This window comes from Mus musculus, chromosome 1 (assembly GCF_000001635.26).
Source record: "Mus musculus strain C57BL/6J chromosome 1, GRCm38.p6 C57BL/6J".
Taxonomy (NCBI): domain Eukaryota; kingdom Metazoa; phylum Chordata; class Mammalia; order Rodentia; family Muridae; genus Mus; species Mus musculus.
In genome coordinates, this window is record NC_000067.6 from 111,877,809 (window position 1) to 111,888,475 (window position 10,667).

The 10,667-nt window shown below is 38.7% G+C and overlaps 1 pseudogene; it reads right to left on the reverse strand.

Moving 5' to 3' along the window:
- On the reverse strand, positions 2,829-3,526 carry Gm6028 (predicted gene 6028; annotated as a pseudogene).

A 10,667-nucleotide genomic window follows, 5' to 3' on the forward strand; every position in this document is an offset into this window, starting at 1 on the left:
TCATCCAATATTTGAAAGAACCTACTATCAAATTTTATATTTTCATTATATTTTATAGTTCTTGAGAGAGGGGTTGAAGAATAAAAAGGTATAGCATCTCCATTACTGTTTCCTATTCAAAAATCCCATGGAAGTCAAGCACACTGGAAGTGGGTAGGACACCAAAGATCACAAGTTGTCCTATGTATTAACTCATGCATCATCTTGGATATGCATGATTGTTTCCATCTTATATATAGGTAAGTGGAAAGAAAGTGCTTGTCAGTTTGTTTAGAGTTAATAAAACACTGACAGGTAGTCAAATAAGATATTTGCTAGTTAGTAAAGAGGAAGAGATTTTTTTTTGCAGCATTAGTGGTAGAGAGAGTGGTAGAGAGAGAGAATTTTAAAGATGAATTTGGGTTACCAAATCTGCAGAGTGCCTGATATCTTTTAAATTGGCTGAACAAGATAATGAGACTAGAATTTTGACTTTTCATGTCTGCTAAGGATGACAGAGGTGCATCTAGAAAATGGTATAACAAGTTCCAGTAAGAAAAGGGTTGGGAGTCCAGAAAGAAGACTAAGATACACAATCATAAGTTAAATGCAGAGGACCTAATCCAGACCTATGTAAGCTCTTTCTATGGGGCTTTGTGGCTCTTGACACAGGTCACTAACCCAGTTCCTCGACAATGCCTCACTTTAAATGAAATGAACTACTGGGTTAAACAGAGGTGTCTAGACAGCAACCACTCAGGCAGAACCACAATCATTGTGGGACTGAAAATAGTAGCTAGCCAAATATAGCCAAGCTGAATTTCTGTGATGAAAACATTGTAACTTTGGGAAAGATAGTTTAAGTCCTTGCAGGACTTTTACTGTTTTGGTCCTAAAATTTCAGAATTATAAACCTTATGAGTAAATAAGCTTATTCTTTATTTTATCCTAGGAAAATTACTGTTCTTCTACTTGATAATCTTAGCCTTGTCCTGGGATGAAAAAAACCACTATTATCATTGCAAAAAGAAGTTATCAACCTTGAGAAAATTAGAATTGATAGCAGTAGACTTTTAGATAGTCAGTTACTAGGGACTTGGGAGAGACAGCATATGTTGAACGGCAAAAGCACAACACAAATTAAGAAGTAAAACAATGTTCGTGCTGCATAAACCAAAAAATATTACAGAAGGTATACAGTCAGGGAAAAAATAAAAGTTCAGTCAGTGACACTATATAAAAAAATCATCATTTATAGGAACATAATAGGATAAATTAAAATCTTATAATTTAGAAATATGTATAGCCTAGTTAGAACTTTTTATCTATCTATCTATCTATCTATCTATCTATCTATCTATCTATGGAAATAGATGACTCATACTATGACAGTGTCTTGGGTTCATTTGTTTTATTTTATTTTTTAACTAAAGCTATATAGAGCTTGTGGATTAAACTGAATACATTACTAAATTTGAAAAAAAAAGAAAAAATAGCAGTTAGCATTTTGAATATATTTATATGCATTAGATCATTAAATCAAAGCAAATAAAATCTTGAAGCTAAATGTACATTATGAACTGAGTATTCCATGAGGTTGCCTAGAAGACAAAACATTGAAAGAAAAGAGGTATACTTAGTGTATATTATGTATCTATATCCTGACAATTATTCAATAGTATGTCTAAGCGGAATGAAAATAGGGAAAGAGGGATATTGCCAAAGTCTTTTTCATCTGTTTGACTGTGTCAGCACACTGCACGTATGTCATGATTTGCCTACTAAATAAATATATAGGTTTGGGGAAAATTTCAGGGTGTTGGTCCTGTTTGGACAGTATTAAAAAGAAAAAAATCAATAGAGCCAGCTTGGAAGTGGAACTTATTAACAAAACACATATTTAGCATGCACATATGTATTGACTTAACTATAATATAATTTATGTATTTTAATGCTCTTGAATGGATATTTCTAGATGTTTCCAACACTTTCTCCTTCTTATTTTAATGGACTCAATAAACACAAAATCTGTGCATTAATGGGTACTATGAGATGTTCAATGCTTGTAATGATTACATAACATTTCGATTGGCTTGAAATTATCTCCTAAACATTAATCAACTTCCATAGTCCTTTTTTCAATATTGTTTCAAGTTTTTCATTATTTACAAATGTTAAGCAATACATTTAATTATATTATTTCTCCTCCCCCAAGTCCTCCAATATTTTCCCCATTTACGTACTCATATAAATTCATGTTCTTTCTGTATTGTAAAGATATACCTACCTTAAACACAGGAAACCAAACATAATTAGAGCAGAAAAATATACTTTCTGGGCTCAGCCAAAGCTATGTAATCATACATTTTAGGTATGGCTCTCATATCATCTCTTCATTTCAGGAAATAAAGCCAGCATTACACATTATAATTAATTAATTAATAATTAAGGATAATTTGTAAAATATGGACTGGAGAAATATACATTTTCTAAAAATTATCAGAATTCGATTAATACGAGTTCAAAGATAGTGGGAAACAATACTGTGAATTCAGAATAAGAAATGGGTAACAATTACAAAATAAGAAGAGCTTTAAAAAGTTGGAAGAAAACAATGTCAGAGCAGGACCTAAAATTCTATGAAGGGATGGAGTATGCAGAGGTATTTCAGCAATCAGGGGTTGAGGCATAATATTAGCTAAGTGTATTGAAATCACATAAAAACATAAGTTTTCATTTAATATGTCAATGTGTATATATATTTATATAGATACACACATATATATACATATGTACATATATATATATTACATTTCCTATTATAAAAACATAAGCAAATTAAAATTTAATTTTTTTCAATATATAAGTCTTTTATTCTTCCAAAAGATCCCAAATTTTTCTTGTGATCAGGATCTCATTTCTGGAGCCAGGAACTGAGACCTCCTCACTCGTCAGCCTGCTGCACAGTTCCCTTCTCAGACACATAGATGCCGTCCAAAAACTTCCTGATAACCTTGTTTTTAACTGTTGTGGCTTGCTGAATCAGGGCAGCTGAATTTGAAACGAGTTCAATATCATTTTTTTCAAGGACTAACTCATCCTTCTGGGCTTAAGAGACAGAACAAGCAACACCTGTCCTCATCCGAACCCTGGGAATGTATTTTTCACCCAAGAAAATTCGGATTTCAACCAAAAAGCCATTCTCCTGGATGAGGATGTTGATGGGGAAGTGAGCGTCCACAGACCGCATCTTGTATCGGAAGCCCAGTGTGACACCCTTGATCATGTTCTGAACATTACTGCAGATGGTCCTGACGGTGGCCAGTTCCTTTCTGTTACCCCACCATTTGTCAACCCGGAGCCTTTTCTTCTTCTTCCCAAGAAGACAGCTCCACGTTGATGTGATTGAAGTCCCTCCGCAGAGTCCCCCTGGGGCCCTTCACAATGACTGTGCGCCCTTTCAGAGTGATTTCGACATTCTCGGGAATGCCCACAGTCTGATTGCTGAGAATGGTCTTCATCCTCGCAGTAGATGGGGCAAAGAGAGGTATAATTTAATTTTTAATTTCCATTCATTGGTGTTGTTTTTTAGCCTAAGATCCTAATATTAATTCATTGTTTGTTGTTATCTTAGATTAGTAGTTTTTGATCAAGCAGCATTTATAAGAATATTATCGTATTTCATTTAGTGTCTTGGAAATTGATAAGCAACTGACCAACTATGTATAAATTCAGAATTGGAATTTTACACAATACCCTAGGAAATTAAATGCTTGAAGTTTATTCATTGTAATATAAATATATGTGCATAGTCTTTACAAAAAGAATTTGAAGTTAGCGTTTTCTGATCTAAACAATGTAGTATTTTTAAAAAATATTTTTAGCTGTATATAATACATAATGGAAGTAAAATTCCATCTTTAATGAGCACTAATTACATTTAATTTTTAAAAGAAAATTATATATATCTTCATATGTCTTTAAATATTTTTATAACATTTAAAATATTTATTTTCATCCTAGTAAATATATGTAGGTCAATAAATGACCCACAGTGGGGAGAGGAAACTGGTAGAGTCTACCTCTAGTAAAAAGGGCATCAAGTACAGGGATGGTTTTGCTATCCCATAGTCAAAAACTCTGACACAGAATTATTCCTGTCTGAAAGAAGTGCAGGAATAAAAATGGAAAAAAGCCTGAGGAAAGAAGGCCCAAGTTGAGATCCAGCTCATGGGGAGGACCCATGGCCTGACACTATTATTACTGATGTCCTTACAAGCAGAGGCCAATCAGGACTGCCCTCAGAAAGGCCCAACAAGTAGCTGAAAGAATCAGATGTAGATATTTACATCCAACCAATGGACAGAAGGTGTTGACCCCTGATGTTGAATTAGGTTAAAGCTGGAAGACACTAAGGAGGAAGGTTACTCTATAGGAAGACCAGTAGTCTCAACTAACCTGGAACCCTGGGATCTTTCAGACACTGAGCCACCAACCAGGCAGCAAATACCAGCTGATATGAGGCCCACAACACATATACAGAAGAGGACTGCCAGGTCTGAACTCAGTCAGAGAAGATGGACCTAACCCTAAAGAGATTTGCTACACCAGGGAGTGGGGAACCCTGGTGGGGTGGGGGTGGGGTGGGGATGATTTTATATATTATCTTGTAACTAAACTGTCAGTTATAACTACTATCCAATGTGATTGCATTGCTGTTCAGTTTTGGATGTTTCAACACTGAAAATATTTGAAATACATATTTTAGGTTAAAATGGAGTCCCATGTCCGGCCAGCCACAGGGCTCTTGAACATGGCGGGGAGAGATGTGGGATGTAGAACAGTGGAAGGGTGAGTCTGGAGGGGGATAAAGTCTGTACTGTAAAAAAAGATTAAAGAATAAAAAATAATAAGCAATAAATTTTTAAATGAATAAATAAATATATGGTCAAATGTTATTGGATTTTCTGTGGCATTTCTTTTAATCTTCAAATAGCAAAGGTATGGAGAACCTTACCTCATTCAGTATGTACTAGGCATCTGTTAAATATGTTTAGTGTTAAACTGAAGTATAACATAACTCTTATTTGAACACATCAGGTATTGAGACCTGGACAGCTTTATAAAATCACATAGAAGTTTTCACGAACATTGCATATCCGTCTTGGTTTTAGATGGGGTTCATTGACTTTTTCTAAATTGACTCATTGATTTAAAGGACCAATGTGATTGATTTTTTTTTTCTTTTTCTCTGATGAGTGGAACAGATCGCTGTATTGCAGCTCTGATCATTTAGTCATGCAAGGAACCCATGGAAGTTAGATTTTATATATTATCTTGTAACTAAACTATCAGTTATAACTACTACCCAATGTGATTGTATTGGTGTTCAATTTTGGATGTTTCAATACTGAGAATATTTGAAATATATATTTGTGGGTTAAAATGGGGCCCCACGTCCAGCCCATCACAGACTTGGGGCAGCTCATGGAGGTGGACTCAGGAAGTTTGACTTCGTGCACCCTATGCTCCTGCTGCAGGCAGGCATTGGGCTGTGAGAATCAGGACTCTGAGAGTAGGGAGAGGGAGTCTGAGATCCCCACAGGCCTGCTGGAATTGGCTCGGGGTTCCAGGGCCTGCATGGAGGCCAAGGACAACAGGTTATCTGGCTCAGACACCACAGATGCCACTGGATGTATCAGAAGAGTTGAGAACTGAGTAGGCGCCCAGGGCCGAAGGGAAAAGAGCAGGAGGAGAGAGCTGGCTGGGTCCCTTAGGGAAGAGAGTCTGACTTGCTCAGGCAGGTGGCTTGGCTTGGTGGAAGCCTTGGCTGGAAAAGTTGAGAGGCCTTCTGTGGGAGATTGGGTACACAAGTCTTTAGAGGAAGACTTGCTCCATTGCTCCAGCACAGCAAGTCCCAGAAAGGCAGAGAGAGGGAGAGAGCAGAGAAGTAGAAGCCAGACATGGCCACATGAAGAGAGGAGAAAAGAGAATGCTGCAAGGGAGTGAACAAGAGGGCTAGAGAGAGGCAAAAGTAAGAGAGTAAGAGTAGGGGGCAGGGCAAATAGCTCCTTTTATAGTGGGTCGGACCTACTTGGCAACATCCAGGTAACTGTGGGGGTAGAGTCTGGACAGCATATTATGACTGTGACTGATGGCCACAGAATTATGGAGAGCTAGGGCATCGTGTCAGGAACCTAGTGTTTGGTCGCATGACAAACTTCCTTCAATTCTCCAGGGTTTGAACCTAGTTCAACCAGAAAACAGGCTAGCTTTCATGGTTCCATACATATTGACTGACGACCTTAAGTAAGAACCAAATGAAATATATGGACAATTTTAACTATATAACATTCTTATTTGAAAATTTCATTAGAAGATATTAGCATTCTTTACAGGTAAATTCACAAGTCAGACAAAAAAGACACTGTCAAACTTCTGGTAGCAAAGATTCTTTAGCATGGCCATGACTGTGAGTATATATACACCAAAATTAGGGAATATATGTGTAATTTAAACAGGACATACATTTTATGCAATTTGAATACATGATAACATAACAAAATACCAATCTTACTATCCCATCAAAATTACTGTATGCAGTGATTGCATAAAAATATTCTTTCACAATTGTACTGGCTAGTTTGGAGTGTCAACTTGACACAGGCTGGAGTTATCACAGAGAAAGGAGCTTCAGTTGGGGAGATGCCTCCACAAGATCCAGCTGTAAGGCATTTTCTCAATTAGTGATCAAGGAGGAAAGGCCCCTTGTGGGTGGGACCATCTCTGGGCTGGTAGTATTGGGTTCTATACAGGCTAAGCAAGCCAGGGGAAGAAAGCCAGGGGAAGCAAGCCAGTAAAGAACATTCCTCCTTGGCCTCTGCACCAGCTCCTGCTTCCTGACCTGTTTGAGTTCCAGTCCTGACTTCCTTTGGTGATGAACCATGTGGAAGATTAAGCTGAATAAACCCTTTCCTCCACAACTTGCATTTTGGTCATGATGCTTGTGCAGGAATAGAAACCCTGACTAAGAAAAATTGGTACCAGCATAGTGGGGTATTCCTGCGACAACCTGACCATGTTTTGGGGAGGACTGTGGAAGGACTTTGGGACTTTGGGCCAAAAGATCCATTTGGTGTTAAGAGCTCTGTGAGATGTTGTGTAGGAGCTTGGAAGATAATGTTGAAAACAGTGCACAAAATGGAGGCCTGGCTTGTGAAATTTCAGAGGGAAAATTAAAGACTGTTCAGGGCCATTGCTATTTTGGATTGTGAAGATTCTGTGGTTCTGGTTAGCTGGTGCTGAAGAATCAGCTGTGATTAACAAGATACCAGAACTACTAAAGTAAAACCTTTGCATTACTGGGACTATTGATGCTGGCTAGCTGGAGCAAAGAAATTGGCAGTGGCCCGAGAGGTTTGTCCCTCTGGCCCCGGCGGGAGCCTCCTTGGCTCCAGGACTCCACGGAGGGCAGGCTGCACGGGTGAGGGTGTGGAATACAGAGGCCAGCTCTTTCTGGGACAGGCAAGAGCCACAGAGCTTCTGAGGCAGCGCCATCTTCGGCTCTAGACAACCAGCCACCTTCCTGGTGAGAGCACAGGGGCCTGCCCGGCCCGAGAGGTTTGTGCCTCAGGCCCCGGCGGCGGAAGCCTCCTTGGCTCCGGGAATCCGAGGAGGGCAGGCTGCACGGGTGACAGTGTGGAATACAGAGGCCAGCCATTTCTGGGACAGGAGAGAGCCACAGAGCTCCTGAGGTGGCGCCATCTTCAACTCCAGACAACCGGCCACCTTCCTGGCCAAAGCAACACAGCTTCTGGGAAAGATCCTGTTTTGGGCCTTTATCTTCAGCCAGGAGGAGGTTCAAACACCAGATAACTGTGCACCTTCCCTGAAAGAGGAGAGCTTGCCTGCAGAGACTGCTCTGACCACTGAAACTCAGAGGAGAGACCTAGTCTCCCACGTCTGCTGATAGAGGGTAACAAAATCAACAGAGGAACAATCTCTAAACAAAGACAACTATAACAACTAACTCCAGAAATTGCCAGATGGCGAAAGGTAAACATAAGAATCCTACTAACAGAAACCAGGACCAATCACCATCATCAGAACCTAGAATGCCGACTTCGCCCAGGCCAGGGCACCCTAACACACCTGAAAAGGTAGACCTGGATTTAAAAGTATATCTCATGATGATGGTAGAGGACATAAAGAAGGAATTTAATAACTCACTTAAAGAAATACAGGAGAACACTGTTAAAGAGTTACAAGTCCTTAAAGAAAAACAGGAAAACACAACCAAACAGGTAGAAGTCCTTATAGAAAAACAGGAAAACACATCCAAACAGGTGATGGAAATGAACAAAACCATACTAGACCTAAAAAGGGAAGTAGACACAATAAAGAAAACCCAAAGTGAGGCAACCCTGGAGATAGAAACCCTAGGAAAGAAATCTGGAACCATAGATGCCAGCATCAGCAACAGAATACAAGAGATGGAAGAGAGAATCTCAGGTGCAGAAGATTCCATAGAGAACATCGGCACAACAATCAAAGAAAATGGAAAATGCAAAACAATCCCAACTCAAAACATCCAGGAAATCCAGGACACAATGAGAAGACCAAACCTACAGATAATAGGAGTGGATGAGAATGAAGATTTTCAACTCAAAGGACCAGCAAACATCTTCAACAAAATTATTGAAGAAAACTTCCCAAATCTAAAGAAAGAGATGCCCATGAACATACAAAAAGCCTACAGAACTCCAAATAGACTGGACCAGAAAAGAAATTCCTCCCAAAACATAATAATCAGAACACCAAATGCACTAAATAAAGATAGAATACTAAAAGCAGTAAGGGAAAAAGGTCAAGTAACATATAAAGGCAAGCCTATCAGAATTACACCAGATTATTCACCAGAGACTATGAAAGCTATAAGAGCCTGGATATGTTATACAGACACTAAGAGAACACAAATTCCAGCCCAGGCTACTATACCCAGCCAAACTCTCAATTACCATAGATGGAGAAACCAAAGTATTCCATGACAAAACTAAATTCACCCATTATCTCTCCACGAATCCAGCCCTTCAAAGGATAATAACAGAAAAAAAACCAATACAAGGACGGGAACCATGCCCTAGAAAAAACAAGAAGATAATCCCTCAACAAAACTAAAAGAAGACAGCCACAAGAACAGAATGCCAACTTTAACAACAAAAATAATAGGAAGCAACAATTACTTTTCCTTAATATCTCTTAATATCAATGGTCTCAACTCCCCAATAAAAAGACATAGACTAACAAACTGGCTACACAAACAAGACCCAACATTTTGATGCTTACAGGAAACTCATCTCAGAGAAAAAGATGGACACTACCTCAGAATGAAAGGCTGGAAAACAATTTTCCAAGCAAATGGTATGAAGAAACAAGCTGGAGTAGCCATCCTAATATCTGATAAGATTGACTTCCAACCCAAAGTCATCAAAAAAGACAAGAAGGGGCACTTCATACTCATCAAAGGTAAAATCCTCCAAGAGCAACTCTCAATTCTGAATATCTATGCTCCAAATACAAGGGCAGCCACATTCATTAAAGACACTTTAGTAAAGCTCAAAGCACACATTGCACCTCACACAATAATAGTGGGAGACTTCAACACACCACTTTCACCAATGGACAGATCATGGAAACAGAAACTAAACAGGGACACAGTGAAACTAACAGAAGTGATGAAACAAATGGACTTAACAGATATCTACAGAACATTTTATCCTAAAACAAAAGGATATACCTTCTTCTCAGCACCTCATGGTACCTTCTCTAAAATTGACCACATAATTGGTCACAAAACAAGCCTCAACATATACAAAAATATTGAAATTGTCCCATGCATCCTATCAGATCACCATGGACTAAGGCTGATCTTCAATAACAAAATAAATAATAGAAAGCCAACATTCACGTGGAAACTGAACAACACTCTTCTCAATGATACCTTGGTCAAGGAAGGAATAAAGAAAGAAATTAAGGACTTTTTGGAGTTTAATGAAAATGAAGCCACAACATACTCAAACTTATGGGACACAATGAAAGCATTCCTAAGAGGAAAACTCATAGCTCTGAGTGCCTCCAAAAAGAAACTAGAGAGAGCACACATTAGCAGCTTGACAACACACCTAAGAGGTCTAGAAAAAAAGGAAGCAAATTCACCCAAAAGGAGTAGAAGGCAGGAAATAATCAAACTCAGGGGTGAAATCAACCAAGTGGAAACAAGAAGAACTATTCAAAGAATTAACCAACCAGGAGTTGGTTCTTTGAGAAAATCAACAAGATAGATCAACCCTTAGCTAGACTCACTAGAGGGCACAGGGACAGCATCCTAATTAACAAAATCAGAAATGAAAAGGGAGACATAACAACAGATCCTGAAGAAATCCAAAACACCATCAGATTCTTCTACAAAAGGCTATACTCAACAAAACTGGAAAACCTGGACGAAATGGACAAATTTCTGGACAGATACCGGGTACCAAAGTTGAATCAAGATCAAGTTGACCATCTAAACAGTCCCATATCCCCTAAAGAAATAGAAGCAGTTATTAATAGTCTCCCAGCCAAAAAAAGCCCAGGACCAGATGGGTTTAGTGCAGAGTTCTATCAGACCTTCAAAGAAGACCTAATTC